We start from the raw sequence: 10,100 nt of genomic DNA on the forward strand, positions 1-10,100 counted from the left end.
GGTGACTGAAGTTTGAGACAACGATGGTGGGTTTGGCCTTTAGTTTGATGCAAATCTTATTTTCCAAATCCCATCTTGAGAAAATTGGTAGTTTTTCTAGAACCACAACTGTTTTTTTGGCAGCTTTTGTAGTTTATAGTTATCGTAACTCTTTTTTTTTTCTGGCAACTGTTTTTTTTTCCCTCTCTCTCTCTCTCTCTCTCTAACTTTTGCTTGTATGATACTTACTTTTCTTTTAATACAAATGCATTTTAGTTTTGTAATAAAAAATAATTTGTGATACACTATGTATTTTTATTGTAGGTGTTACACTTTTTTCATCGAAATGTTACTCAACAATTTGAAATATAATATAATCTATTGTTGTTGAGTAACATTTCAATAAACAAATAAAAAAAAGCTTGACACTAACCATAAAATACATAGTTGTATCATATAATATAGTAACATGCAATATCTTCACTTGAAAACCATAAATTGTCATGACCCTACTTGAGATTGCATAACATTTACCATAAAAAGATTCATAACAATTACCAAAATAATATGTAAAAAGATGCATATAGTATACACATTTAAGGGGATGCATACTGTTGAGTTTTCCCTGCATCTAATATATAGAGAACCAGGATGACAACATCGAAACCTAAGTGTTAGAAGCTTATAAATTTGGATATGGAAATACAAAAATCATACTATGACTTCAACCATATACTATGAACAGAAGGCCAGGCACTTAAAATATCACTCCCTTGCTGCTGCTGGTTATCAAAGACACCATGCAAAAATAAAGCAAATATAAACAAGTTCTCAAACATCCAACCCTTGGCTCAAAAATTGTGCTCTCATATGATTGGTATACCACAATTCAAGATTTTATTACTAGGTACCTCTTTACTGTATTCCATATTCTAGCACGGTGATATAGGCACATACCTCTTCTGCCTTGAAAAACATCAGACAGTGCTGATGTCGACTTGGTTTTTATGGAGCTAAAAGGCTGGGATGATCTAGCTACCACAACTGCATTGGATGCCTGATCAATTGAAGTACCCAAGCGAGCTTCACAATGGACACATAAAAGCTTGCCCTCTAATGCACCTTCTTCAACTGGTGCCAGGGGTAACAAGAATCAAAAACTAAAATTTCAAATCATCTTCTGCAAATTATAGTGTAAATGTCACAAAAGATACCAATAAAAGGTGGGGACTTTGTCATTTGAGCATACATGAATAACCTTGAGAATGAAAGAAAGACAACAAGGCTTGGACATTTGCAAGTAGGATCAATTGAATGATGACCTATTAGCAACTCCCCAATTAAACCATAAACACTAGGGCCGGAAAAAAAAAAGAAAAAAAAAAAGAAGATGGAACCGAACCGAACCGAACCAACTGACCACCCGAGAATGACCAAAATTTTGGTTTCCGGTCTGTTTTTCAAAAGGTACGATCTGTTTTGCTTTTAAAAAAAAATACCAACCGAGATATTATATTGAAATACTTTTTATAATCTAATTTTTTTAATATTACAAAATAAATGATCAATACTATACATTTTGCAAAAAAATGTTAGGAGGGGAGATGTTCATAGAACATGCCTACCATCTCTGTTCATTTATTCCAAATGTGGGATTTACATTGAAAATCCGACAAAACTATTTGATTGGATGTACCCATCAAATGTGGGCCCAAAGACTTCAATGTTTGGCCACTTTTCATAGCTTATTTATCTATTTCAGCAGCTTTATTCAGCACTATGCCAAGATATCAGAAATTCTAGACAAAATAGAAGGGAGTAGGCTGATGTTTTGTACCTGTTGTCATCCACCGTAGAGGTTCAACAAAGATGGATGAGCACTCAACCTCATCACACTTGTTGAAAGGGTTACCGCCTTTCCTCTTATGCCACCCAAAGGATGTCTCCCCCTCTCCTGGAACATGATCCACAATATTCTCTTGCAATGCAACAACTCTCTGGCATTTCTTGCAACGATATGCATGACTAGAAACTCTTCCGCTATTCCCAGATATACCCACATTGGATGAGGCCTCTTCTGTTGGTAAGCCAGGATCAGCCCTAAATTTACAAGTATCTATTCCTTCTCTACGATTGTAAGAATCGCCTATCATCATGGGTCAAAATATCTTTTCAGAAAACGGAAAGCCCAATAATATAGTATACTTTGCTTCTCATCATAAATGTTCATATAACGTTAATTAAACATATACAAGTAGACATTTTTCTTTTTTCTTATTTCCTTTTTCTCTTTCTTGATTTGACTGTGCAACATTCACTTAACTATGAATGTGCATATAAATTTATAATATACAAGGGGAATAAAATGCTTTAGTTGACTATGGCAGATCACAAATAAACATAAGTTAACACAGATTACCTATAAAAATCTTTAGAAGGAGAAACAAAACAAAGCAAAGCAAATATATCTACAAAGTTACAAATATATTTTTTTTATTGAAATAAAAAAACCAAATATATATATATATATATATATAAATAAATAAATTTAAAAAAAAAGGGAGTAAAAAGAATAGAAACAACAAGTAGATAAGAACTCAGACCTAATACTTTCAAATGAAAGCGTTTGTATATAGGGCTAGCACGATTAACCTTGAAACCCATTTCTTCAAACATTTTTAGCTGCAAGGGAAATCAGGAAACATCTAGAGTCCATGATAAGCTAAACACATTGAAAGGTAAAACTTAAAAGCACTTTGCAAAGTTGCTTATAAAACATAATTTCATAAAAAATTGCTTTGCATCACCTGTTCTAGAAAACCATCATTGGGGCAAACAAATTCACAGCTTTTCTGTAAAGATTCAAGTGCATTTGCAAAGGTGTGCAAACGATAAAACACAGATGAGCTTATTATCAATCTTATCACCATCATTCAGATTTTCAAAACGTAAAAAAAAAAAAAAAAAAAAAAAAAAAAATGGAAGCCCGTAAGCAAATACTAACATATAGAACCACAATACTAATTTTGTCAAACCTTCTTGAGATAGTTGTTCAGTTCTCATCAGGTATGCTGTAATGATAGCTGCACTACAATCAATACACACAGACAAGGGTGTAAAATGTCAGAACTTGACAAAACAAAAAACTAAAGCTATTAGAATATATGCCTTCAATAGATACTATCTTCACATTGATCAGAAGACTGACATGAGAGAAAAGAGGTTTCTATGGACTTGGAAGCACTTATTCACAGAAGAAGATATCTGACTAAGATGTGGAAGTGCCTCTGAATATGAGAAAGCTATAATTTTGTGCATGTAAAATATAGCATTGATGCATTGACGTATAGAACCAGGGTTTAGGGAAATCAAACAAGGCTAGTCAAATTAAAATGTAGTGTAACAAGGTTTAGGATTGGTTACGAATTGATTGAACATAATTTTGGGAATAAGATTTTCAAGGGCTGCTCCTATGCTGTGAACATAATACTATTATAGTGCACATTATGTGGAAATAGACAATGCGTTGAAAATAAAGCATGCCTAATCATTAACAACAAAGAGACAAAATTTTCAATTAGTCAAAAGCACCAATTCCAAATTTGCAACATGCCTCAACAAGATACAACCAAAATCTACAAATGCATTAATACATAAATGTACCTTCTTGATACACCAGCAAAGCAATGCACCAACACAAACCCCTTTTTTCGACTCTTATCGACGAAATCCAAACACACGTCCAAATAATCCAACAAATTCTCATTCTTAGTATCTCTAAGCGGTAGTGTTATTAAAGGCGCGCCTAGGCCCAAGTCCCATCCAGGCCTAAGGTTTGCACCTTGTAGCATTCCAGGCCAAGCAACTTCAATAAGGTGCGCGTAGGTGTGCGCCTAGGCTCAAGTCCCATTCAGGCCCAAGGTTTACACCTTGTGGTGTTCCAGGCCATGCAACTATGATAAGGCGCCTGACTGGCCTAAGGCTTGTGTCTTGAAGGTTTTTTTTTATTGTTGCTTTAATTGGTTTTGTTTAAAATCTGACCATTGATTTAATATGGTGCAGTTACAAAAGATCTCTGCTCTTATTACAGATGCCAATACATTGGGTATTCAACCCCAAATCAATGATAAAAGAAAAATTAGCCCTAATTCTTAATCTCCAAAAGACACTAAATGTTAATATTTCATTTTGTTTATATTAAACCCTAAATTATTTACTTATATTAAATTATATTTTTTTTCCGTACAAGGTGCGCCTCACTTTGGTGAAGCCTGCGCGTCGCCTTGCACCTTGAGCCTAGGCCTCAAGAGACCTTGGCACCATGGTGCGCCTATCGCCTTTAATAACACTGGTCAGCGGTACCGCCATCATCACCAATTTCAAATCGTTACTTGCATACTCCAACGAGTACAGAAGCTTTTCTGGTGACAAGGAACTCTTTGAACTGTCCCCAAAACATCCTCAAGCTCTGAGTCCCCGGCATAGACCTTGCGAATCTCTTTAGTAGGGATCGATAGACCACTATGCCAGTCAGAGAAAAATGATATCGATGTAGAACTAAGGGTTGACAGTATATGAGTGATTTCCTCGCTACCGTTTTGAAGAACCTCTGTAGCGTCACTAATGTTGCTGATAAATAAGTGCTTCCATGCCAGATGCAGCATATCACAATCAATACAGTTCAAACCCAAACCCTAGATTATCTTTTCCTGTCAAAACTTCAAGTATAAATCTTTTTCTCACTATTGTAGTACAATTTTGAATCAAATTTTACATCAAAATTGAATCTAAAAATCAAAGATTTTGCAAACCAAACCAAGCCTTGAGTCCCATCAAATGGGGTCGGCTACATAAATCCTTCTTTTCCACTCGGCCCTATCAAAGGCTATTTCGTTAGTCAAATTAAGTAAATCCATATCTCTATTTACAACGTTAGCCAACGTTAATCTAGGCCTACCCCGTCCCCTAACACTCCCCTCTACCGTTACAGCATCGCATCTTTTCACTACTGCCTCTGTTGGTCTCCGTTGAATGTGACCAAACCATCTTAATCGATTCTCTCTCAACTTATCTTCTATCGGTGCTACTCCTACCCATTTCCGAATACACTCATTCCTAATTCTGTCTTGTCTAGTCTAGCTACACATCCACCTTAGCATCCTCATCTCAGCCACACTCATCTTATCTACATGTTGTTTTTTGGTTGCCCAACACTCCGTCTCATACAACATCGTTGGTCTAATAGCTATTCTATAAAAACTTACCTTTTAGTCTAGTGGGTATTCGTTTATCGCATAGTACTCCAGATGCACTTCTCCACTTACACCATCCCGCCTTAATCCTATGGGCCACATCTGCATCAATCTCCCCCGCTGTTGTGATAATCGACCCTAAATAACAAAAATGTTCACTCTTAGGCAGTTCTTGGTTCTCAATCTTCACTTCTCCTCCGCTTTCATTGTTATTGTTACTAAATTTACACTCCATGTACTTTATCTTAGTTCTGCTTATCCGAAATCCTTTCAATTCAAGAGTTTTTCTCCAAATCTCCAACTTTGTGTTAACTTCTTCTCTAGTCTCATCCATTAGCACGATATCGTCTGCAAAAAGCATACATCATGGCACGTCATCCTGAATATTTATCGTCAACTCATCCATAACTAAAGCAAAAAGATGAGGGCTTAAGGTAGATCCTTGGTGTAACCCAACAGTGATAGGAAATTCATTTGTCTCTCTAGCAGGCGATCTAATACTGATCATCACCCCTTCATACATAGCCCTAATCACATCAATATAACATTTTGTCACCCCTTTCTTCTCTAACACCCACCATATTATATCTCGGGGCACTCTATCATATGCTTTCTCAAGGTCGATAAATACCATCTGAATGTCTCTTTTCTTTTCTCTATACTTTTTTATTACTCTTCCCAAAAGATAAATCGCTTCCACTGTTGACCTGCCAGGCATAAACCCAAATTGATTCTCTGACTCCTCTGTTATATCTCGCAATCGGCGTTCCATCACTCTCTCCCACACTTTCATTATATGACAGATTAGCTTGATTCCTCTATAGTTGTTGCAATTCTGGACATCTCCTTTATTCTTATATATTGGCACTAAAATACTCTTCCTCCACTCATCTGGCATGTTCCTAGTCAACAGAATTTTGCTAAACAACCTAGTCAACCAAGCTACCCCCTTTTTACCCAAACATTTCCAAGCTTCAATAGGGATATCATCGGGTCCTAAAGCCTTATTTTATTTCATCTTTTTAAGTGCAATCTCCACTTCAAAGTTCCTAATCCTACAATAAAACCTATAGTCTTGGTTTATCGTATTATTGGTCATTTCTTCCCCTATTACCGTACCTCCATGTTCCTCATTTAATAGTTTCTCAAAATATTTCATCCATCTTTCCTTAATCTCTTCATCCTCCACCAATACCTTAGAATCCTCGCTCTTGATGCACTTAACTTGATTAAAATCTCTTGTTTTCCTCTCTCGTATCTTAGCAATTTTGTATACCCTCTTCTCTCCCTCTTTACTATCCAGTCTACTGTATAGGTCATCATAAGCTTTCAACTTCGCCTCTCTCATTACTTTTTTGACCTCCTTATTAGCCAATCTATAGCTCTTAAGGTTTTCCTCAGTTCTATCCTTCTGCCACTTTTTAAAGCACTCTTTTTTTGTCTTAACTATCGCTTGAACCTCATCCCTCCACCACCAAGTTTCCCTAGAGCTGGGTCCCGTCCCTTTCAACTCTCCAAGCACATCCCTTGAGATTCTCCTCATACAATTGGCCATCGAGTTCCACATAGTGTTAGCATCATCTTCCAAGTCCCAATTACCTTCCTTATCCATTCTATTCTTAAATATTTATAGTTTATCCCCTTTTAGGTCCCACCATCTCGTCCTACGACGCCCACCATCATTCCTAGCTTGGTATTGCCCTCTAAAACATAAATCTAGTACCAAAATCCTATGTTGAGAGGTCAGGCTCTCTCCAAGAATCACCTTACAATCATTGCATTTTAGGCGATCCACTTTTCTCACTAAGAAATAATCTATTTGGCTCCTAACTAACCCACTCTTAAAAGTTATCAAATGCTCCTCCCACTTCTTATACATAGTATTGGCCACCACTAGGTCAGAAGCCAACGCAAAATCTAAGATACTCTCTCTAGCCTCATTTCTGTCACCAAAATCGTATCCACCATGCACCCTTTCATAGCCTAGTTTATCTATGCCTACATGGCCATTAAAATCTCCACCTATAACCAAGTTCTCTCCTATGGGTATCTCTTGTAAGATCTCATCAATTTGCTCCCAAAAATCCCTCTTAGTTTGATCATCTAATCCTACTTGAGGGGCATATGCACTAATAACGTTCACTATATTCCCTCTAATAACTAGTTTAACTAACATAATCCTATCCCCTTTCCAAATGACCGCCGCTACATTCTCCACCAGACCCTTGGCAATTATGATTCCTACCCCATTCCTGCGTTTGTCCTTACCACTATAATACAGTTTAAAACCGGTATCCTCAATTTCCCTAGCTTTCTCACCCGTCCACTTAGTTTCTTGTACGCAAGCTATACTAACTCTCCTCCTAATCATAACATCTACCAATTCCATCGTCCTACCAGTTAAGGTTCCTATATTCCAAGTGGCTACCCTAAACCTGTATTCTTGAACTAGCTTCTTTACCCGCACTCGTCCAGGAAAACACGGGAACCTTTGCCCATTTTTCACCGCACCCAGCCGTCGATGCGGCGCCCCTTGCTCACTTTTCGAAACTCCCGGAGGTAGGCGCAACGCGTTACTTGAGGGTAACGACCTAGCATTTAAACAATTCAAAGTAGGATTCATTTTCATAAGGGATCCGAACAGCTTTTTTACGTGTTGGCTATCGGCTACTTAACACGCAACCCTCCTCCTTAACCCGGGCTTGGGACCGGCGGCGTTGTTAACAACCTCGACGGAGTTAAATCAAAGATTTTGCAATCCTTTTTAAAAAAAAAAGAAATCCTATTATAAATTCCACTCAAATTTTGCATATATCCGAAATTTTAGTAAAATAAACCATTTAAAGAAACACTGAAAATCATCAACTTTAAGCATTATGTTTTAGGTTCAGCTGCATTTTTTGAGGAACCAAATAGAAAGCATGGTCATTCAATCAAATAAAGTACACAAAACTTAAAATAAAGAAGGAAAAAAAATTGTATAAAAAGTACTTCTCATGTTTTAAATTTATTTTAAATATTGTTTGTAGATCTCAATCATATATTATAATTTTATTATCTAGATTCTTAGTCAACAGTTTTGAAAACTACAAAAACTTTACTAGTTTAAGAATATTATTCAATACACTAGTTGCTGCTACCTTTTTACTGCCGCCAATAACTTCCATGTGCCACCTCTGGCCGATCAGTCAAGCTTGGCTCCGTCTCGTTTGGAGAACCCTTTTGGCATGGCTTAGTCAGTTATTCTCGTAGTTCAAATAAGATTCAGACCACCACTTCCCTGAAAGCATGGTTCTTGCCCCCCTCTCTCCTCCCTCCTTGGAGCTCGCCCATTTGTTGGGTGAGCCACTATAGACAATTTTCTGAGGATCATCACCGATCACAGATGATGTCATGTGTAATGGAGCTTAAGGACGCTGGTGTCAAGTTTGAGGCTATAGAGGATGATTATGATGATGAGTTCAACCTTAGGATGTTCAATACACAATTCGAACATGGTTATTTAAAATACCAAATCGATGATAAAACAAGATCATTCTTCCATAACATCATTGCCTACGAACAACATTCCTTAGAAGATGACAAACACATATTTCAGTGACTATACATTCTTCATGGACCTACTCATCAACACCAAGGAAGATGTGAACAAACTTTGTCATGATGAAGTTCCTAACAACTGGCTTGGTGATGACGAAGAGGTAGCACTTATGTTCAACAACCTGGGTAAAGGAATGCTAATTTCAGAGCAGTTCTACTACGGTGAACAGTGCAGCAAAGTGACAAGACATGGTCGAACAGAGGAGTTGATTCATTGAAGCATGATTACTTCTCAAATACATGGGTCACTGTTGCAACTATTTCAGCTGCTTTTCTGCTCCTCCTCACCATCACACATACTGTCATTGCCCTAATTACAATTATTATTTCACCACTATCCCAACACTGATACCACTCTATCATCCACTATTTTTATTTCAACAAAATATTCTGCATCTGCATATGTAGACAGTTTCTATGCTTGTGTTACTTTGAGTAAGAGTGAATGTGTTTTCAGAATAAGTGCAGTTCTTATTAAGTTAAACCATTAACTTAAATATTAAATGTGTTATCATGCAAGTGTTTGTGATTTGTTTCTGCATTTGGTTTATAAGTTCCTAACATTTCTTTATAATTTTAATGATAAGAATTACTCTATATTCCATATAAACAATCGGGATGACAAAAATGAATTCAAAGTGTTGAAGCCTATAAATTTGAATATGGAAACAAAAAAAACACATGACTTAAACCTCATACTATGAACAGAAGGCCAGACACTTACAACATCACTACCCAGTTGGTGATTGTGAAAGACATCATACAAAATGTAAGAAAACATAAACAAGTTCTCGAACATCCAAACTTCAACTCAAAAATTGTGCTCTCATATTATTGGTACCACAATTTAGGTTTATTACTAGGTAGATGTTGGGTTCATATAAGCCCCCTCTTACTGTCTTTTATCTTCTAGCAAAAGTGATAGGCATACCTCTTCTGCCTCAAAAATATCAGACACTGCTGATGTCAACTCAGCTTTTATAGAGCTGAAAGTCTGGGGTGATCCAGATGCCACAACAACTGCATTGGATGCCTGACCAATGATTGAAGTAATCCAAGTGAGCTTCGTAATGGACATATAAAAGCTTCCCCTCTAATGCACCTTCTTCAACTGGTGCCAAGGGGTAACAAGAATCAAAAGCTAAAACTTAAAATCATGTGCATGCAATTTATAGTATAGAGATGACATAAAAAAACACCAATAAAAAGATAGGGACTTTGTGCTGCAGCAATAGATGAACCTAAAATGGGGCTCTCATTTGAACAACT

At 36.8% G+C, this 10,100-nt stretch overlaps 1 pseudogene; it reads right to left on the reverse strand.

Moving 5' to 3' along the window:
• Positions 1–956: 956 nt before the first annotated feature.
• On the reverse strand, positions 957–4,643 carry LOC145788688 (uncharacterized; annotated as a pseudogene).
• Positions 4,644–10,100: the final 5,457 nt, after the last annotated feature.

The sequence above is a fragment of the Camellia sinensis genome, chromosome 5 (genome assembly GCF_055761805.1).
Source record: "Camellia sinensis isolate YWXY chromosome 5, ASM5576180v1, whole genome shotgun sequence".
NCBI classification, from domain to species: Eukaryota; Viridiplantae; Streptophyta; class Magnoliopsida; order Ericales; family Theaceae; genus Camellia; species Camellia sinensis.